The following is a 23,633-nucleotide window of genomic DNA, read 5'->3' on the forward strand; positions in this document are numbered from 1 at the left end:
TGATTGAGCCTTCTTAACTAACCTCCCATCTGGGAGCTTATCAAAGGTCTGTTAATCTCCATGTAGATAACACCCACTGCTTTGCCATCATCAACTTTCCTGGTAACTTCCTCGAAAAACTAAGAGATTGGTCTACCATGACCTGCCATGCACAAAGCCATGTTGACTGTCTCTAATCAGTGCCTGTCTATCCAATACTTTTATATCTGGTCCCCTTGAATACTGTCAACTAATTTACACACTTCTGATGTCAGGCCCACCAGCCTAGAATACCTTCAAATAACTTACACACTACTGATATCAGGCCCACCAACCAGCCTATAATTTTCTGGCTTATTTTTAGAGTCTTAAACAACAGAACGTTCGCTATCCTCCAAACCAGCATCTCACCCCTGGCTAAGGATATCTTAACTATCTCTGCTACGGCCCCTGCGATTTCAGCACTTGCCTACCACAGGGTCAAAGAGAACACCTTTTCTGGCCCTGGGGATTGATTCATCCCAATTTGCCTCAAGACATCAAACACCTCCTCTGTAATCTGACTGTAGTCCATGACCTCGCTGCTGCTTCGCCTCACTTCTATAGACTCTGGGTCAGTCTCCCAAGTACATACAGATTCAAAAAAATCCATTTCAGATCGCCCCATCTCTTTTGGTTCCATTCATAGATAACCACTCTGATCTTCCAGTGGACCAATTTTGTCCCTTGCCATCCTTTGCCCTAATACATCTGTAGAGACCCTTGGGATTCTCCTTCAACTTGTCCACTAGAGCAACTTCATGCTTTGTTTTAGCCCTCCTGATCTCCTTCACTGTTCTCTTGCATTTCTTATACTCCTCAAGCACCTCACTTGTTCCCAAGTGCCTATACCTGCTATGCTCCTCCTCCTTTTTCTTAACCAGGGCCTCACTACCTCTCAAAAACCTAGGTATCCTAAGCCTGTCATGCTTGCCTTTTATTCTGACAGGGACATACAAACTCTGTACTCTCAACTTTTAATTTTCAAAGACCTCGCACTTCCCAGGTACACCTTTGCCAGAAAACAACCCACCCCAATCCATACTTCCCAGATCCTTTCTGATACCTTTTAAAATCTTAATCCACGAAACCAGCCCTGTCTTTCTCCATAATTATCTTGAATTTAATGGCATTATGATCACTGGATGCAAAGTGTTCCCCTACACAACTGTCTGTCACCTCCCCTGTCTCATTCCCTTATAGGTGATCTAGTACCGCATTCTCTCGAGTTGGGACCTCCATGTAGTGATTGCAGGAACTTTCCTGAACACGTTTGATAATCTTTATCTCATCCAGCCTTTTTACGGTATGGGATTCCCAGTGAATATGTGGAAAGTTAAAATGACCTACTATCACAATCTTGTGTTTCTTGCAACAGTCAGCTATCTCTCTACAAATTTGCTCCTCTAAATCCTACAGATTGTCAGGTGGCCTATAAAATAATCCCATTAACATAGTCATCCTTTTCTTACTCCTCAGTTCCACCCAGTCTCTCCTGTCTGAGCACTGGCTGACAAGTAATGCCACCACTCCCCCTTTAATCACTTCCGCTGTATCACGTCTGAAGCAATGAAACCCTGGAACATTGATGTGGACCATGACCTCTGGCTGCTCATCCTCCCACTAACGAATGCTGTGGACTCAATCAGAGACATCCCTGACCCTGGCACCCAGGAGACAACACACCATCCATGAATCTCATTCTTGTCCGCAGAACCTCCTGAATCTCCCTCAAATCAATTAATCCCCAATCACAACAGGAAGTCTTTTTTCTCTCTTTCCTTTCTAAGCCACCGAGCCAGACCCAGTGCCAAAGACCTGAACCCTGGGGTTTTTCTCTGCTGTCAACACCCCCAACAGTATCCAAAGCAGCATACTTGTCATTGAGGAGAATGATCACTGGGGTATTCTGCACTGCCTGCATATCCTCTTTTCCCCTCCTGACTATCACTCGGTTACCTGTGTCTTGCACCTTTGGTGTAATTACCTCCTTGCTTTGATGTCAATCAATTCCATCATCCCCCTAAATGACCTAGAGTTCATCCAGCTCAGCTCCAATTCCTTTGCACAGCCTGAAAGAAGCTGCAGCTGGATGCACTTCTTGCATGCGCAGTTGTCAGGGGCGCCACAGGCCCCCCTGCCTTGCCACATCCCGCAAGTGGAGCATTGCACTATCCTACCTAGCTTCCCCACCATTATAACCAAACAATAAGAAAGAAAGAACAATTAAAGTCTAGTGACGTGGATAGGTGACGAAGGAAATCTGGAAACCAGGCCTCGCATCACAGGTCAAAGTGCACGTAGGGACTTCCAGAGTTGAGGCCTCTGCTCCTCACTCAAAGGCTGGTGATGTGGATGGATGACAAAGGACATCTGTGGATGTCAGGTTGCCTCAAGATGTCTGTGCGAGCAGGAGGCATAAGGACCTGTAGATCTCACCTGGCAGTCTAAATAGCATAGCTACAAAAACACATCTTTATGATGATCCGTTTCACTATAATTGCCACTTGATGCTTAGAAAGCAAAAAAAAAACACAATTTAATTTCAAACGCCAACGTTGAAAACGATATCTGCATGACTACTGATGTAGTTCTGTTTTTACGTTGGCCATGATAAAAATCCGTAAAACAGCTAACGGGAATGAATCAAGGACAGTGCAAGAAGACAAAACAACTATCTTAGCTATTGCCGCATGGTGGAAGAAGTGAACATAACAAAGCCTCTACTGATAACCTGCTACAGACTTATGAAAGAACAGTCTGTTTCTGAACAGAAGAAACCTGAGCATTGTGTCTGACTTGAACTGGCTGCAGCTGGTTTGAAGTGAACTGACTCGGGGGAAACGTAGGAATGACATCGGAGGCAAGTCTTGACAGTCAGAAGAGCAATGAGGTAACGCTACCTGTAGCCTTGGGCCAGAGCCAATGAGAAGTGTAAACAGGCTAGAGAGATAAGCTAGAATAATGATACAGAACTGACTGGAAGATAGAATAATTATGATGGATTTGGGGTGCCCAGGAGTGAGGACTCCAGAGACTAACTATTGCCAGATGCAGGAGAAAGAACTGATGAGATCATCTTCATAGATGTAGACAAAGAAAATTCATGATTCAAGATTGTTTATTGTCATTACAGTATTCAGAACATAAGTGTAAAGGATGACAAAATGATTGCTACTCCAGATCTGACGAACCATAAAAAAAAGCAATAAGCATAAGGAACACAATAACACTATAAAAAACTCAATAAATATAACTATAAAAACAATCATATAGAATACAATGCACTTGTGACTGTTTGAATGGGGCCATACGTACATAAGATTAGCTTACATACAGAGATGGACTTTATGTTTTGTACATAAAGTGACACTAAGCGCATAAGACATAGGAGCAGAATTAGGCCATTCAGCCCATTGAGTCCACTCCGCCATTTCATCATGGCTGATCCTGGATCCCACTCAACTCCTTACACCTGCCCTCTCACCATACCCCTTGATGACCAATCAGGAATCTATCAACTTCCGCTTTGAATGTACCCACGGACTTGGCCTTCACCAAAGTCTGTGGCAGAGCATTCCACAGATTCACCACTCTTTGGTTAAAAAAAATCCCTCTATACTTCTGTTTTAAAAGGTCACCCCTGAATTTTGAGGCTGTACCCTTTAGTTCTGGATACCCCCCACCAGAGGAAACATCCTCTCCACATCTACCTTATCTAGTCCTTTCAACATTCAGTAGGTTTCAATATGATCCTCACGCATTCTTCTTAAATTCCACTGAGTATAGGCCAAAAGCTGCCAAACACTTCTCATATGTTAACCCCTTCATTCCCAGAATCATAGACTCTCTCTTATGACAATATATCCTTTCTGAGATAAGGACCGCAAAACTGTTGACAATACTCAGTGCGACCTTACTAGTGTCTTTTAAAGCCTCAGCGTTATCTCCTTGCATTTATATTCTATTCCCCTTGAAATAAATGACATTACATTTGCCTTGTTTACCACAGATTCAACCTGTAAATTAACCTTCTGGGAGCCTTGCATGAGGATTTCTAAGTCCCTCTCCACCTCTGATGTTTGAATTTTCTCCCCATTTAGATAATAGTCTGCACTATCATTCCTTTTACCAAAATACATTATCATACATTTCCCAAAACTGTATTCTATCTGCCACTTTTTTGCCCATTCTTCCAATTTGTCTAAGTCCTGCTGCAATCACATTGCTTCCTCAGGACAACCTACCCATCCACCTGTCTTCATATCATCCACAAACTTTGCCACAAAGCCATCAATTCCATTATCTAAATCACTGACAAACAATGTCAAAAGTAGCAGTCCCAATACTGACCCCTGAGGAACTCCACTAGTCACTGGCAGCCAACTGGAAAAGGCCCCCTTTATTCCCACTCACTGCCTCCTGCCAGTCAGCCATTCCGAAATTACTGGGCTTACCCATAGCCCTCTATTTTACTAAGCTCCATGTACCTATCTAAAAATCTCTTAAAAGACCCTATCATATCCGCCTCCACCACTGTTGCCAGCAGCCCATTCCACACACTCACCACTCTCTGAGTAAAAAAACTTACCCCTGACATCTCCTCTGTACCTACACCACAGCACCTTAACCCTGTGTCCTCGCGTGGCAACCATTTCAGCCCTGGGAACAAGCCTCTGACCATCCACACGATCAATGCTTCTCACCATCTTATACACCTCTATCAGGTCACTTCTCATCCTCCGTTACTCCAAGGAGAAAAGGCCACGTTCACTCAACCTATTCTCGTAAGGCATGCTCCCCAATCCAGGCAACATCCTTGTAAATCTCCTCTGCACCCTTTCTATGGCTCCCACATCCTTCCTGTAGTGAGGTAACCAGAACTGAGCACAGTACTCCAAGTGGGGTCTGACCAGGGTCCTATATAGCTGTAATATCACCTCTCGTTAAGCAGCCTCATTGAGGCACCTTATCAAACGCCTTCTGAAAATCTAAGTAAGTGATATCCATTACATCTCCTTTGTCCACCCTGGTTGTTACCTCCTCAAACAATTCTAACAAACTTGGCAGGCAAGATTTCCCTTTACAGAAGCCATGCTGACTTCGACTTAGCTTATCATTAGTCTCATTTGTGTTATTGTGTTCTTTATGCTTATTGTGTTTTTTTATGGGTCTTCAGATCCAATCATTTTGTACATAAGGTGACTGAGAGAAAAATGTAAAGTTCTTGTCAAGACAAATTCTTCTAGGTAGGACAGTGGCTGTGTCAGAGTATGTATGAAGTATGGAACGCAAGCATAAAGTTACAGAGCATGGGGGAACGAAGAGCGCTGAGGGGCTGTGGAGCAGTGTGTCTGATGTGCTTGGCCGGTGGTGGGTGATGGGCCGAGTTAATGGGTGGTGAGCTGATCAGCTTGATGGTTTGGAGGAAGTAACTGTCTTTGAGTCTGGTGGTCCTGGCGTGGATGCTGTGTAGCTTCTTTCCTGATGGCAGTGGGACAAACAGTCCATGAGCAGGGTGGATGGGATCCTTTGATCTAGCCAGCAACAGTGGTGTCTTCAGCAAACTTAAATGTGGCATTGGAGCTGTCCTTAGCCATACAGCCATAAGTATAAAGTGAGTAGATCAGGGACGTAACAACACAGTCTCGTGGTGCACCTGCACTGATAGTGATTGTGGGGATGCTGTTGCCAGTCGGAACTGATTGGGTTCTGTAAATGACGGTATCGTGGATCCAGTTGTACAGGGAGGTACAGGGATTACAGTTTGAGAAACCTTGGAAATCACTGGAATTTTTGTTGATATGCTCTCCGCATGCTGAATATTTATACTTATTTATTTTATTTATTTAGAGATACAGTGTGGAATAACACCACACAGCAACCCCTCCCACCCCCGCCACTGCCCCGATTTAACCCTAACCTTATCATGGGACTATTTACAATGACCAATTAACCCACCTGGTACGCCCTTGAACTGAGGGAGGAACCTGGAGGACATGGAGAAAACTCACGTGTTCCATGCAAAGGGCGTTCAGGGATTCCTTACAGAGGACGCCAGGATTGAACTCCAAACTCTGAGGAGCTGTAGTACTGCAGCACTAACTGCTGTGCTACCACGGCGTTTACATGTGCATAATGAATATCTTACAGCATTCCTGTGTCTAAGAGTCTTAATGTATAAATGTTTTCTTTAGGTATGTATGGTTGAACTTGTTCAAATCTTTAACTCTTAAGAGTAAGTTATTTTATGGAATTTCTTTAAGTGTGAATGGATTGCAAATTTAAAATGTTGCACAAGCTGTGGCCATGAAGGAAAGGCAGTGGATGTGGTCTACATGGACTTCAGCAAGGCCTTTGACTAAGTCCCACATGGAAGGCTGGTCAAGAAGTAGTTTAGCTTTCAGGATGAGACAGTAAATTGGATTCAACACTGGCTTTGCAGAAGAAGCCAGAGAGCGGTATGAGGTGGTTGCCTCTCTGTCTGGAGGTCTGTGATTAGTGGTGTGCCACAGGGATCAGCACTGGGCCCATTGCTGTTTGTCATCTATATTGATAATGTGTTAAACTGGGCCAGCAAATTTGCGGGTTACACCAAGACTTGGGGGGGAGGCGGTGTAGTGGACAGCAAGGAACATTATCTAAGCTTGCAGCGGGATCTGACCAGCTAGAAAAATGGGCTGGAAAATGGCAGATGGAATTTAATACAGATAGGTGTGAGGTGTTGCACTTTGGGAGGACAAACCAGTGTAGGACTTACACAGTGAATGGTGGGGAACTGAGGTGTGCAGTAAAACAAAGGGTCTTGGGAATACAGATCCATAGCAGTACCACAGGTAGACAGGGTCATAAAGTGAACTTCCGGCATATTGGCCTTCATAGGTAAATCAGGGCATTGAGTGCAAGCAGGCCTTTTCCACTGGAGTTGAGGGAACACAAGAACTAGACTTCACAGGTGAAATGTCAGATACTTAAGGAGAAACTGAGGGTTAACCTCTTCACTCAGGAGTGGTACAAGTGTAGAACAAGGTGCCTGCAGTGGTGCTGGATGCACCTTTGATTTAAGAGAAGTACATGCACAAACAAGAGAAAATCAGCAGGTGCTGGCAATCCAAGCAACACACGCACAAATGCCAGAAGAACTGAGACGCTTCATCAGGACTGGAGAAAAAAAGATGTAGGTGATCTTTTTTCCCTCCGGTCCTGACGAAGGGTCTCAGCCCGAAATGTTGACTGTACTCCTTTCCACAGATGCTGCCTGACCTGCTGAGTTTCTCCAGGTGTGTGTGTGTGTGTGTGTGTGTGTGTGTGTGTGTGTGTGTGTGTGTGTGTGTGTGTGTGTGTGTGTGTGTGTGTGTGTGTGTGTGTGTGTGTGTGTGGGTGTGTGTGTGTGTGTGTTGCAAAGTACATGGATTGGGAGGGGTTTGGGGGCTACGGTCCATGGGACTGGATAGAGTAGCAGTTTGGCTCCAACTAGATGGGCTGAATGTCCTATTTCTGTGCTTGTAGTGCACTGTGACTCTATCACTCTATAACTCCATTTGTAAATTTACTTGAGAAGAAGAGAAAATGTGTGTGTGAGTGAAAGGCTGTCATGTGCATTTTGCGGTTGTTTAAATTGATCATACTTTTCAGAAGAATAGGATGTGATTACCTAACAAATTCTGCAGCCCCATTTGAGCCAAATTTGTAAGCCCTGAAAGTTCTGTGAATGTGAGTGTGTGAGGGTGTCAGTCATTCATCAGTTCTTTCCCTAAAATCTTTGGAAAATGTGTTATAAATTTTCCACTGTGTAAATTAACTGTTGATTTCAAGTATTCCAGTTATTTGCTAAAGTTCTGATGGAAGAAAAGTGCAGGCACAGATTTTATACAATGTTGTGACTGACTAAGCTGTAACTGGGAAATATAAAAGACTTTATTCACAGAGCAAGCCTCCAGGAAAGAGAATTAGGGAGTATCCAAGAGAATCTTACTCTCCTGACAATATACTTTATACTTTAACTCAAAGAGAACCATAAACAATTAACTATTGTTTCAATTGTTATGATCACCTACTGAACTTTTACAATAGTAAGGTAAATTTACAGAATTGCATATTTACAATGGTAGCATGTCCCAATTAGCAACTAGTGTCTGTTCCAAAAGCCTCTGAGTACAAACTGCAGACACCCAAAATATACCCCTTTTGTTGCAGTGTTGAAGATGACTGCATGAATATACTACTTAACCGGTGCTTAAGTGACCAAACAGAGTCTGCCCTGAACTGTGCCTTTAAGTGGCAGGGATACCCCCTTACTAATGTGCTGATAGCAGGAGCATTCATCTGTTGCCTTGCTTGCAATGTATGTAGTACAATATGCAGTTGCAGTGGGACACACCCAGATGATTATTTCACCAGCCACAAAGTATCAGTTGGAAGTTAACTTGTGTACAGGTTTCATCAGTCTTCCTGAAGACTGGTTCTCATTTTAGTTAGTCCAAAATTATGCTATCCATAATGTTATAACTCCAGAATGATACTTCACAATTTTGTCTTTGTTGTTTGATTTATTTGGAATTGATTTTGGAGAGAAACCCAGATTGCAAACTAACCACGTAGAATCCAGACTAAGGTAATAGAAATGTGAGTGATTCTATTCCAGATATGAGATGCCCACATTTCAGAGGGAAACAGGCATCTGGGAGCATGGATATATGCTTGAATTTGGAATTTGAAATTAGTAGTTTGGAGGTTGGAATATTAGGGGAGCAATCCAAAAAGTTACTTCTGCTATCAAGAATGATTCAATTTTACATAGTCAAAGATGTTGCTGAAGATTTATGACATGCTGATTTTGAGTTCTGAGTTCCTTTGGGAAAGTTACTTTGATGTAATCACAGTGTTTGTTCCGTAAAATGCACACTGGAGCTCAGTTTAACTAATGGACTCTGTGTGAGGGAAGGTTGTATGAATTTATGAAGAAGTTCAATGAACTTCTCTAAAGCAATAAGATTTGAGGGCTGTTGATTGTCAGGACTGAGTAGCAGTGATATGGGAAAAGGATGGAAGTGCCAGGATTACGGTGGGAACTCTCTTTCACAGGTCCTACTGCAGGTAATCAAGAGCTTATCACCCATTACGAATGCAATGGTAATGTTGGTGTAAGTATGAAATGATAAAATATGATCAAATGAAGACCTGGCAACTCCATTCCTTTTGCTTTGTTTCCTGGAGACTTTACCCCAACACCAAACCCCACAATAGAACTGACATCAGCTGATACCACAACCATTGCAGAACCAACAACTGCTTGTCATTATATGTTGATTTAGTTAATATTTCGCAGGATTCCTCCCTTTGGAATATGGTTTGGGTCTGAATTTTAATGTATACCCATGGATTTGTATTCTTTGGTTATTATTGTGCTACTCTTTATTCAACTGATTACACAATATATTTTAAATGTTTTTCAGTGTCTTTAGACAATTGAGAGGCTAGCATTCTAAATGCCATCCTAATTTTTATTCCCAGTAATTTTATCTGATCTTTTACAATAATTTAATTATATTTTATTAATCATTAATGCATGATATGAAATGAGGTACTGTATACTTCAGGATGTCTGGTCGCCTAGACCAGATGGTGTACACCCAAGGTTTCTGAAAGAGGCGGCTGAAGAGATCATGGAGGCCTTAGTAATGATCTTTCAAGAATCACTAGGCTTTGGAATGGTTCCAGAATACTGGAAAATACAGGCTCTGGGCCTGTATTCACTAGAATTCTGAAGAATGAGGGGTGGCGTTATTGAAATCTATCGATTGGTGAAAGGTCTTCATAGAGTAGATTTGGAGAGGATGTTTCCTAGGATGGGAGAGTCTAAGACCAGAGGACAGAACCTCAGAACAAAGGGGCATCCTTTTAGAAATAAGATGAGGAAGAATTTCTTTAGCCAGAGAGTGGTGAATCAGTGGACTTCTTTGCCGCAGGCAGCTGTGGAGTATAAGTCTTTATGGATATTTAAAGCAGTGGTTGATAGATTCTTGATTGGCCAGGGCAAGAAGGGATGTGGGGAGAGGGCAAGAGATTGGGGCTGAGAGGAAAATTGGATCCGCTATGATGAAACAGCGGAGCAGACTCAATGGGCCAAAAGGCCTAGTTTTGCTCCTATATCTATGGTCTTATGGTCTTATCTATCTCTTTGTTCTAGCGTATTTATAGATACTAGTATAGTTTTAAACCTAGGTTTAATAACCAACAATATTTTATTAATATTTTTATTTTATCAAAATTGGTTGATGTAGTCCTGAATGCTTATGTTAGTATTATTCCGGAGTTTTATGTAAATTAACCGGGAGGAGAAGCTGACTGCAAAAACATCCCTAAAACGGCAAACCAGAATGAGTCAAGGACAGCGGAAGTAGATGAAATAACTGTCTTCATTGTTGGGACATGGTGGAAGAAAGGAAGGCCAGTATTTTGTGATGCTGTTCATATGACTGACATTTTGTGAAATATTTGCTGAACTATGGTTCTTTCTTAGGGATGGCTGGATCAGAGCAATTGAAAGTGAACATAACAGAGCCCTTACCAATAACCTGCTCCAGACTTATGGAAGAGCATTCTGTGTCTGAACTGAAGTAACCTGAGCCTGGTGTCTGACATAACCTGGCTGTAACTGATTTTAAATGACCTGACTGAGGGAAAAACAGGGGAATGTCAAGCCTTGATTTGGGAGTAGAGCAGTGAGGTAGCTTCAGGCCAGAACAAAAGAATGGTGGACACAAGCTAGTCAGATAAGCCACAACCAAAATAAAGAGGCATCATAGTGCAGAACTGATAAGAAAGAGAACAATAATGAAGAACACTGAGAACTCCAGACGAACTATTGCAAAGAAGAGTTCCATGCCAGAGGCATGGAAAAGAAACATCAATAATTAGCAGAAGGTCCCCTGAAGTGTGATAACGTGGAGCAGGAATCTGGATGATTACTGGTAAAAAGGAACAATAGCATTCTTGGAACCGAAGATCCAGGGTCAATTGTAACAGATTTACATAGATATTTATGTTGATACAATAAAGTGCAAATTTAATTAAGATTCTTGTGGTCGTTTACCTATATGAAGTTCGTTGATCGAATTGAGGGGGTCAACAACATATGGCAAATGTCAAACACATAACGCCCTTGTGGTGAACTACATATACCTGTCTGGACACGCCCCCTGCTGACTGCTCCCATGGCTCCTCCCACAGACCCCGGTATAAAGGCGATTGAGGCCTGAGCCCGGCCTCTCAGTCTCCAGGATGTAGTTTGGTGGTCAACCACTGCTTGTTCCTTCTTCCAGTCAATAAAAGCCGATATCTCGCCTTTACGCCTCAGAGAGAGTTACTGATGGTGCATCAACCCTATCATTTGCACAAAATGTCAGGGTGGAATTTTGTGAGCTCTGCAAATCACGTTTGCACTGAAAAGTATGCATTTGCTGACACAAAAAGCTGAATGAATCTTGAAAATGCATCTTGGCCTGAAACCTCGACTATTTACCCTTTTCCATAGATGCTACCAGGCCTGCTGAGTTCCTCCAGCATTTCATGTGTGCTGATTAGTTTCTTACCTTTTTTCAAGGGATACATGAACATAGAACGGTGCAATACAGGACAGACCCTTTGGCCCATGATGTTGTACCAACCTTTTAACCTAACTTTATCTAATCTCCTTTCACACATAGCCCTCCAATTTCTTTCATCCATCAGCCTACCTAAGACTCTCATAAATATTCCTATTGCATCTGCCCCTATCTTCTGCCCTGGCAGCGGGTTCCATGCACCCATCATTCTCTAAGTAAAAAACTAATTCTGATCTCCCCAGTATAATTTCACCAATCCTTAAACTTATACCCTCTCATATTAGTCATTTCCACCCTGGATTTCTTAAACTATCCTCAAAAGATATTTTCTCTAATCCAGGCAGCATCCTGGTAAATCTCCTCTGCACTTTCTCTAAAGCGTTCACATTCTTCCTCTACCAGAACTGAACACAGTACTTACACAACAACTTTGAGGGATCTGTGCTCATGGACCCAAAGATCCTTCTGTTCCTCCACACTGCCAAGAAACCTGCCATTAGCTCTATATTCTGCCTTCAAAATGTATCACTTCACACTTTTTTGGGTTGAACTGCTTCTGCCACTTCTCAGCTCAGCTCTGCATCATGTCAATGCCCCATTGCAACAACAACAACCCTCCACACCATCCACAACTCCACCAATCTTCATGTCATCTGTAAAGTTACTAAACCCCCCCCCCCCCACACCCCCACTTTCTCATCTATGTCATTTATAAAAATCACAAAGAGCAAAGGGTTCCAGAACAGGTCATTGTGGAACACCACTGGTCACCAACTTCCAGACAGAATGCTTTCCATCGACTATCAATCACTGCCTTCTATTGGCAAGCCAATTCTGTATCCACGTACAAGAGAAAATCTGAAGATGCTGGAGATTTCTCCCACTTCCTTCAAACAAAAGGGGTAGCCATGAGCACTCGCATGGGTCCCAGCTATGCCTGCATCTTTGTTGGCTACGTGGAGCAGTCTATGTTCCAAGACTGCACTGGTGACCATCCCACACTTTTCCTATGCTACATCGGCAACTGCATTGGTGCTTCTTGCACCCATACGGAACTCATCCACCCTGCCCTCAAATTCACTTGGTCCATTTCTGACATCTCCTTTAATTTTCTTGATCTCGCTGTCTCTGTCTCCAGAAACAGCTTATCCACCAATGTCAGTTACAAACCCATTGGTACAGCTACCTGTACTATACTTTGTCCCCCCCCCCCCCCCCAACTACTTGCAAAAATGCCTTCCCCTTCTCTCAGTTCCTCCTTCTCCACCGCATCTGCTGTCAGGATGAGGCTTTTCATTCTAGAATGAAGGAAATGTCCTCCTTTTTCAAGGAAAGGGATTTCCCTTCCTCCACCATTAATGCTCCCCTCAGCTGCTTCTCTTTCATTTCACGCACTTCTGCTCTTACCCCATCCTCCCGCCACCCTACCAGGGATAGGGTTCCTCTTGTCCTCACCTACCAGTCCACCAGCTTCTGTATGCAGCACATAATTCTCTGAAACTTCCACCATCTCCAACAGGATTCTACCACCTAAACATATCTTTTCCTGCCCCCCATTCTCTGCTTTCCGCAGGAACCACTCCCGACGTGACTCCCTTGTCCATTCATCCCTCCCCACTGATTTCCCTCCTGGCACTTATCCTTGCAGGTAGAACAAGTGCTACACCTTCCCTTACACCTCCTCCCTCACTACCATTCAGGGCCCTAAACAGTCCTTGCAGGTGAGACAACACTTCACCTGTGAGTCCTGACGATGGGTCTCGGCCCGAAACGTTGACTGCTCATTTCAACGGATGCTGCCCGACCTGGTGAGTTCATCCAGCTTGTTTGTATGTATTGATTTGACCACAGCATCTGCAGTATACTTTGTGTTTACTTCACCTGTGAGTCTGTTGGGGTCACTTACTGGGTTTGGTGCTCCCGATGTGGTTTGCTGTATATCAGTGAGACCGACGTAGATTGGGAGACCGCTTCGCTGAACATCTACACTCCGCCCGCCAGAACAAACGGGATTTCCCAGTGGCCACATCCTCAAAAAATTCAATCAGGCTCGTAAGGAGCGACCTGCCCTTGACAAAGCCATGCTGACTTTTCCTAATCATATTATAACTCTCCAAATGCTCATAAATCCTGCCTCTCAGGATCTTCTCCATCAACTTACTAACCACTGAAGTAAGACTAGAGGTCTATAATTTTCTGGGCTATTCCTGCTCCCTTCCTTGAACAAGGGAACAACATCCGTAACCCTCCAATCCTGCGGAACCTCTCCCGTCCTCATTGATGATGCAAAGGTCATTGCATGAGGCTCAGCAATCTCCTCCCTCACCTCCCACAGTAGCCTGAGGTACCTCGTCCAGTCCCAGAGACTTATCTAACTTGATGCTTTCCAAAAGCTCCAGCACATCCTCTTTCTTAATATCTACGAGGGGTGATTGATATGTTCATGGCCTGAGGTAGAAGGAGTCAATTATAGAAAATCTAGCACATTTATTTTTCAACATAGTCCCCTCCTACATTTACACACTTAGTCCAGCGGTCATGGAGCATACGGATCCCTTCTTTGTAGAAGTCGGTGTCTTGGACCTCCAGAAGTGGTCAGCAGCCGGGGTGATTGATAATTTCATCGCCTAAGGTAGAAGGAGATGAGTTATTAACTTCACACTTTCTGCATAATCACTCAAAGAGTTGAACTGCATGTGCATGTAATGAGAGCTGTATAACTCATCTCCTTCTACCTTAGGCCACAAACTTATCAATCACCCCTGCTGGCGACCACTTCTGGAGGTCCAAGACGCCGTCTTCTACAAAGAAGGGATCCGTATGCTCCACAACCGCTGGACTAAGTGTGTAAATGTAGGAGAGGACTATGTTGAAAAATAAATGTGCTAGATTTTCTAAAATTGATTCCTTCTACCCCAGGCCACGAATGTATCAATCACCCCTCGTAAAAGGTCACTATTGATGCACCATCAATAACTCACTCTGAGACGTAGGAAACGAGATATCGGCTTTTATTGACTGGAAGAATGAACAACACGACATCCTGGAGAATGAGGCCGGGCATCAGGCTTCAATCGCCTTTATACAGGGGTCTGTGGGAGGAGCTACAGAAGCAGTCCAGACAGGTATATATAGTTCACCACAACTATGGCCAATGTTGCATTTAAATTGGGTTAACTTGGACTGAAATGTGGAGATGATCATTTTGACTTTAATAAGATTTGCATTATTCCCTTGCAACTGAAGATTAATTTCATTAAACTTTGTAAATAATTCTGACAAATCGGTTATGTCATGCCTCATATTCTTGAGTTGATTCGTGAATGAAACATTTTTTTGTGCAACAAGATTTACACAGTGAATGGTATTATGTACAGTTTTATTTCAAGAAAGTAATACCGGTACTTCCAGGGTGCATCCTGCTATTGATAGTGCACAACTGTGGCACAAGCAAGAATACTGCTAAGTGGAATGTGCTCCTCTTTAAAAAAGTTCTCAACAGCCAGAAATATTGACTCCACATCATACCTGTTTCTAGTCCCCTTGCAAATAACAATTCTTGAACCATGTTTTCATCTTTTATGAAGTGAACATAACCAAAAAGTGAAGATTTGTGGCCTTGTCTAGTAAAGTTGACTCATCCAATTGCAGAGGAAATTTTGTTGTCCTAATTATGTTGCGCAATGTGTCTTCCACATTCTCAGACATTTCATCTATTTGTCTTTGAGCGGAGATGTCGCTGAGCAGAATTAATTTTCTTGGTCTGGTGACTTATGCAAAACAGTCATCAGAACCTTTCTAAATGCTGACAGAATCAGTTCTTGTCCAATTGCATGGGGGTTTCCAGCTTTAGCAATGAACACTAAACTGTTGAAAGTAACACTCAAGCAACACACACTGTGGTGAACTACATATACCTGTCTGGACACGCCCCCCCCTGCTGACTGCTCCTGTGGCTCCTCCCACTGACCCCTGTATAAAGGCGATTGAGGTCTGAGCCCGGCCTCTCTGTCTCCAGGATGTAGTATGGTGGTCAACCACTGCTTGTTCCTTCTTCCAGTCAATAAAAGCCGATACCTCACCTTTACATCTCAGAGAGAGTTATTGATGGTGCATCAATTTTATTGACTGGAAGTTTTAAAACATGGAAACCGTTTTACGTCCAGAAAGATTGGATTTGGACCCCCAAGACCCTAAAGCAGCTCTTGCCTTTGAACTCTGGCTTGCATGCTTCCACTCATACTTGGAGGAGGTTCGTGCAACTGACCCCGCTGTTATGCATCGAATTCTCCTCTCGAGGGTCACCCCAAAAGTTTACTCATTTATCAGGGACCTGCCGACCTACGAAGGGGCACTGGACGCCCTCAAAAGACAGTACCTGCAGCCGGTGAACACCGTCTACGCAAGACATCGCTTAGCTACCCGACGGCAGCAGCCTGCAGAGTCGAGCGCCCAGTTTCTCCGAGCCCTACAGACACTCGTCCGAACTTGTGACTGCAAAACTCTCACGGCGGAACAGCATGCGGAGCTGCTAGTACGAGACGCATTTGTTACAGAAATTAGGTCAGTGTATGTGCGCCAACGGCTGCTGGAAAATGCCGATCTTACCTTACGCTCAGCGATCAAGACGGCCGACACGCTGGAGGCTGCTCTGCACAACGCTGACGCTGTCCAGCCGCGCGATTCCCCGCCGGTTCCGTGGACACCTCAGACCCCACCACCGCCGGTTCCCGCGAGCGAATTCGCCAACGCCGCTGCCAGTCGTGATTCCACGAACTCCCCGAATCCGACCACGGCTGCGGCCAGGCGAAAGCCCGAGCTGTGTTACTTCTGCGGACTCGAAAAGCACCTCCGAAAGCGCTACCTGGCCCGAGAAGTGACCTTTTCCAGCTGCGGGAAGAAGGGCCATTTTGCCAAGGTCTGTAAGTCTAAACCACGAGCAGGGTCGAGCAGCACTGCGTGTGAGACATGGGGGCCGCCATCTTGCATGCCCGGATGTGGGCGGCCATCTTTGTCGGCGTCAACATGCCCCACCCCCGACCCACCGGTGTTTACCGGGCACCAAGCCGGCAGTTCAACTCTGGCCACCGTAACCCTCGACCAAAGCGCCCCACACCAGCTTGCAAGGTCAATGATGGACATCCTGGTGGAGGGGCACAGGACTAGCTGCCTGTTTGACACGGGCAGCACTGAGAGTTTTATTGACCCGGACACAGTGCAATGCTGTGGACTCGTGACACGGCCGGTAAGTAAGAGGGTCACCATGGCTTCCGGGTCGCATTCCAGAGACATCCGGGTGGGTTGTGTAGCAACATTGGTGGTGCAGGGCACAGAATATCGGAACTTTGCGCTACTGGTCATGCCTCAACGGTGCGCACCTGTGCTATTGGGGCTGGATTGTCACATCTTGAAAGTGTGACAATGGCGTATGATGGGCCCCTCCCACCACTCACTGTCAGGAATCCTCAGTTTGGTGGGACTTCGCCATATACCCCGCTACTGACCACACACACACACCGAACCACATGTCCCGCCCAGCACCATGCCGACAGCTGCGCTACTGACACCACTTGCAGCCTCTCCACCCTCAAGATCCCTCCCCCACCGCTGTTCGCCAACCTGACCCCCGACTGTAAACCTGTAGCAACTAAGAGCAGGAGGTACAGCGCGGGGGACAGGGCCTTCATTCAGTCAGAGGTGCAGCGGCTGCTCGGGGAGGGGATCATTGAGCCAAGCACAAGCCCTTGGCGGTCCCAGGTGGTTGTTGTTCAGACTGGGCAGAAAAATAGGATGGTCGTGGACTATAGTCAAACCATCAATAGGTTCACGCAGCTTGACGCGTACCCCTTACCCCGCATCGCGGATATGGTCAACCAGATAGCTCAGTACAAGGTGTACTCGACAATAGATCTGAAATTCGCTTATCACCAGCTCCCCATCCGCCCAGAGGACCGCCCCTACACCGCCTTCGAGGCGGGCGGCAGGCTCTAACACTTCCTGCGCGTCTCATTTGGTGTCACAAATGGTGTCTCGGTGACTGGATGGTGGACCAGTGCCAACTGAAGGCCACATCTCCCTATCTGGATAACATCACCATCTGTGGTCACGACTGGCCGGATCACAACACCAACCTCCAACAATTTTTCCAAGTGGCCAAAGCCCTGAACCTTACTTATAACAGGGACAAGTGTGTGTTCGGAACCACCCGACTCGCTATCCTTGGGTAGGTCGTGGAAAATGGGGTCATTGGCCCTGATCCCGACCGTATGCACCCCCTGTTAGAACTCCTTCTTCCCACCACTCTCAAAGCCCTCAGACGGTGCCTGGGTTTTTTTCCAATTACGCCCAATGGGTCCCCCGTTACGCAGACAAGGCCCACTCCCTGGTCAAGTCTACCACTTTTCCCCTCTCTGCTGAGGCCTGCGCGGCCTTCAGCTGCATTAAAGGGGACATTATTAAAGCAACGATGCATGCGGTGGATGAGACCATTCCCTTCCAAGTAGAGAGTGATGCCTCCGATTTCGCGCTGGCTGCTACCCTCAATCAGGCAGGCAGGCCAGTAGCATTCTTTTCTCGTACCCTTCAAGGCTCTGAAATTCGGCCCTCCACGGTGGAGAAAGAAGCCCAGGCCATAGTGGAAGCTATTAGGCACTGGAGGCACTACTTCGCCGGCAAAAGGTTCACCTTGCTGACCGACCAGCGCTCAGTTGCGTTCATGTTCAGCAACCAACAGCGGGGCAAAATCAAAAATGATAAAATATTGCGGTGGAGAATAGAACTCTCCACCTACAATTATGATATCCTGTACCGGCCTGGAAGGCTCAATGAGTCCCCTGATGCCCTATCCCGGGGAACGTGTGCTAGCGCACAGCTCGACCGGCTATACGCCCTCCATGCAGATCTTTGCCACCCGGGGGTCACTCGATTTTACCATTTCGTGAAAGCCCGGAACCTGCCGTACTCCCTGGAGGACATCAGGACGATGACCAGGGACTGCCAAATCTGCGCTGAGTGCAAACCGCACTTCTACCGTCCTGAAACTGCACAACTTGTCAAGGCCACCCGCCCTTTTGAGTGACTGAGTGTTGACTTTAAGGGCCCCCTTCTCTCCACCGACCGCAATGTCTATTTTCTCAATATTATCGACGAGTACTCGCAGTTCCCCTTTGCCATCCCCTGCCCCGACACCACTACCACGTCCGTCATAAAAGCCCTGCGCCAGCTCTTCACTCTGTTCGGATATCCCTGCTATATCCACAGTGATAGAGGGTCCTCCTTTATGAGTGACGAGCTGCGCTGGTACCTGCTAGCTAGGGGCATTGCTACTAGTCGGACCACGAGTTATAATCCCCGGGGAAATGGACAGGTGGAGAGGGAGAATGCCACAGTGTGGAAGGCCACACTTTTAGCCCTTAAATCAAAAGGGTTGCCGGTCTCTCGATGGCAGGAGGTCCTCCCTGAGGCACTCCACTCTATCCGCCCCCTGTAATGTACGTCCATCAAAGCCACCCCTCACGAGCACCTATTCTCTTTTCCCAGGAAGTCTGTCACTGGGACCACCCTACCAGCTTGGCTGATGTCCCCAGGGCCAGTGCTGCTCCGGAAACATGTGAGGAGTAATAAATACTCCCCGCTGGTCGAGAGGGTTCACCTTCTACATGCGAACCCCCAGTATGCCTACGTGGTCTTACCTGATGGGCGGGAGGACACGGTCTCTGTCCGCGACCTGGTGCCCGCAGGAGCAGCAGACCACTACCCCGTACACTCCACGGTAACTATGAACCCTGTACCCGAGGTGACACCGCGCACACCAAGCCCTACACAGACTCCTCACGACACTCATATACCGGGCGTCTCGTATGCGTATATACCAGGCGCCTCGCACACGCGTGAGGGATCACTGACGCCTAGTGGGCTGACACCTCCAGTTAGGCTGGAACCAGCACAACTTCCATCTCCGGTGCAATCACCACCAGCACCTGTGCAATCACCACCAGCACCTGTGCAATCGCCACCTCCAGCACCTGTGCAATCACCACCACCGGCACCTGTGCAATCACCACCACCGGCATCTGTGCAATCACCACCACCGGCACCTGTGCAATCACCACCAGCACCTGTGCAATCACCACCGGCACCTGTGCAATCACCACCACCGGCATCTGTGCAATCACCACCTCCGGCACCTGTGCAATCAACACCACCGGCACCTGTGCAATCACCACCACCGGCACCTGTGCAATCACCACCACCAGCATCTGTGCAATCACCACCACCGGCACCTGTGCAATCACCACCTCCAGCACCTGTGCAATCACCACCACCGGCACCTGTGCAATCACCACCACCGGCACCTGTGCAATCAACACCACCGGCACCTGTGCAATCCCAGCCGGTGCTACGTAGCTCGCAGCGACAGATTCGACCACCTGATAGACTTAACCTGTAAATGAAAGAAACTTCGCCACATGGGGACTCTTTTTAAAACAAAGAGGGGGTGAATGTGGTGAACTACATATACCTGTCTGGACACGCCCCCTGCTGACTGCTCCTGTGGCTCCTCCCACTGACCCCTGTATAAAGGCGATTGAGGTCTGAGCCCGGCCTCTCTGTCTCCAGGATGTAGTATGGTGGTCAACCACTGCTTGTTCCTTCTTCCAGTCAATAAAAGCCGATACCTCGCCTTTACATCTCAGAGAGAGTTATTGATGGTGCATCACACACAAAATGCTGGTGGAACACAGCAAGCCAGGCAGCATCTATAGGAAGAAGTACAGTCGACATTTCAGGCCGAGACCCTTCGTCAGGACGAGTCCTAAGGATGCTGCCTGGCCTGCTGCGTTCCACCAGCATTTTGTGTGTGTTGCTTGAATTTCCAGCATCTGCAGATTTCCTCGTGTTTGTGAAGTAACACTCAAAACGGCTTTGTTACAAAGTGCTGGCAAACATGTTTTGAAGTGTTTCCTTTTCTCAACGTTTTTACAAAGTGACTAAAATCAAGCCAAGTTCTTGTTTGCTTTATCAGAGTGAATTCTCTTCAAATGTTCAAGAAGAGATGGTTTCATTACCTCATTTAAAAAAAACTTTTTCACTCAACAGGCACTGCTGCTGTTGGTTGCTTCATTCTGTTATAAATCCATATTTTAGATGCTCCACATTATACTGTCTAAACTACTTTTTCATTCGGTCTGTTCCTGCCCTTTGTGTTATGGATTTATGACCACAGTCAATCACCTTTTCTTTAAGCCCAATTTCAAGTGCTGTGATCAATAAAAGACAAGGTTGTGATGTCATAATAGCTCAGGCAACACCTGACTTTCTGCCTGAAGGTACAGAAAGTGGGGTAGCGGTATCTCGGTTGGGCGGTGGGCTAGAGAAGTACTGTTAAGACCATTCGAAAGGGAAGATTCTGAACTTCACTACATTGAAATGCCATATCCTAATTCACAGGAATTAAGTCACTGTGTGATTAAAGTTTGGGAATCGTGCTAGCTAACACTACACTGCAGTAGTGAGTGGCAAAAATGCACAATCTGGGCCCAGAAATACTATAACTTCTTTAGTCCATATTTCTCATACTATGCTAAAAACAGATGTGTCACATTGCTTTTCAATAACTATAACACACTTCCAGCAAAGTCTAAGAGAATGGTGGGCTATCAAGAGGTAAGGTGATCATTGAGACCAATTATGAGGTACTGAGGATCAAATTCTAATAACAAGTAATTCATATTTTAAATTAAGCTTGTAATCCTCTGCTTCCTCCCTTGTTATCAAGCATCCTCCACCACCACCCACTTTATTTTCATCGCTTCACACACGGTGGATGTCGATATACTCCACTTTGAGTATGACTGATCTACCACCATGCCTGGCTTTCTGTGGGCAAGCCAATTCTGAATCCATGCAGTCGAGTCTCCCTGAATCCCATGCATCCTGACTTACTGAATGAGCCTACCATGAAGAACCTTGTCAAACATCTTACTAAAGTCCACGTACACCGCATCCACTGCTCTACCCTCATCAACTTGTTTTGTCAAATGGTTGTCAAAAATAGATGGTTTGCCTGCAATGATTCCAAAATGTTTAATTAGTGGATAGAGAAAATTGGCTAATCCTGAGCTAGTGTAATAAGGGCAATTTTAAAATTATTATGGATGTAATGTTCTTATTGATACATATTAAAGAATTCATTTATCTGCTGAGTCATGGAAGTGTTTAAAATATAAAACCTTGCAAATAGTAGGGTGAAATGTTCAGAGCTCTAAATTAATACAAAAGCCATGGGGAACTTCATGGCAGGTACAACAGAAATTTGTAGTTGTGCTGAGGAATTAATGATTTGCCCTATTTCCTATTGATATATAAACGTGTTAATTATATTTGGTTTTGTTGCCATTACATTAACACTGTGAAGATGAGTGCAAACATTTTATCAAGACTATTCTTTCCAGTCTTTAGCCGGATGGCTGAAGCCTGGAATCCAGACACTGTGGGTTCTGCAGGCAAGTCCTGGAGATGGACTATCCATGAGTGGTGGGGTGGAGTTGGGAGAGAAGAAATAGGCTTGTTTTGTTGTCATTCTTTTGTTGCCTGTAGTGTCTGTCGAGCACTGTGGGCATGGTCTATTGGTGCTGGGATACACGGCTGAGGCAACACCCGTGGGCTGCTCCCATGCTTAGGTGTGTTAGTGGTTAACATAAAAGATGCATTTCACTGTATGTTGCCAGGTACATGTGACATTTTGCTAAGTCAATTAAGCATCCAGAATCAATGATAATGTGGGTTTCCAGATTTTATATTGCTTTAAAAATAAGAACCAGTAGGCAAGGAATTAAATATCTTTTTTCTCCAGCCTCAGCCTTAAACGTCAACTGTACTCTTTTCCATAGATACTGCCTGGCCTACTAAGTTCCTCCAACATAGAAACACAGAAAACCTACAGCACAATACAGGCCCTTTGGCCCACAAAGCTGTGCTGAAGATGTCCTTACCTTAGAAATTACCTAGGGTTACCGATAGCCCTATGTGCAGGAGTCTCTTAAAAGACCCTATTGTATCCACCTCCACCATTGTTGCCGGCAGCCCATGTCACGCACTCACCACTCTCTGAGTAAAAATCTTACCGCTGACATCTCCTCTGTACCATCTTCCAAGCACATTAAAACTGTGCCCTCTCGTGCTAGCCATTTCAGCCCTGGGAAAAAGCCTCTGACTATCCACACAATCAATGCGTCTCATCATTTTATACACCTCTATCTAGTCACCCCTCATCCTCCATCACTCCAAGGAAAAAAGGCAAAGTTCGCTTAACCTATTATCATAAGGCATGCTCCCCAATCCAGGCAACATCCTTGTAAATCTCCTCTGCACCCTTCCTATAGTGAGGCAACCAGAACTGAGCACAGTTCTCCAAGTAGGGTCTGACCATGGTCCCATATATCTGCAATATTACCTCTCAACTCCTAAACTCAATCCCACAATTGATGAAGGCCAATGCACCATCTGCTTTCTTAACCACAGAGTCAACCTGTGCAGCTGCTTTGAGCATCCTATGGACTCAGACCCCAAGATCCCTCTGATCCTCCACACTGCCAAGAGTTTTACCATTAATACTATATTCTGCCATCATATTTGACCTACCAAAATGAACCACCTCACACCTATCTGGGTAGAAATCCATCTGCCACTTCTCAGCCCAGTTTTGCATCTTATCAATGTCCCACTCTAACCTCTGACAGCCCTTCATACTATCCACAACATCCCCCAACCTTTGTAGCATCAGAAAATGTACGAACCCATCCCTCCACTTCTTCATCCAGGTCATTTATAAAAATCACAAAGAGCAGGGGTCCCAGAACAGATCCCTGAGGCACACTACTGGTCACTGACATCCATGCAGAATATGACCTGTCTACAACCACTCTTGCCTTCTGTGGGCAAGCCAGTTCTGGATCCACAAAGCAATGTTTTCTGGATCTCATGCTTCCTTACTTTCTCAATAAGCCT

The sequence above is a fragment of the Hemitrygon akajei genome, chromosome 13, assembly GCF_048418815.1.
Source record: "Hemitrygon akajei chromosome 13, sHemAka1.3, whole genome shotgun sequence".
In the NCBI taxonomy this organism is placed as follows: domain Eukaryota; kingdom Metazoa; phylum Chordata; class Chondrichthyes; order Myliobatiformes; family Dasyatidae; genus Hemitrygon; species Hemitrygon akajei.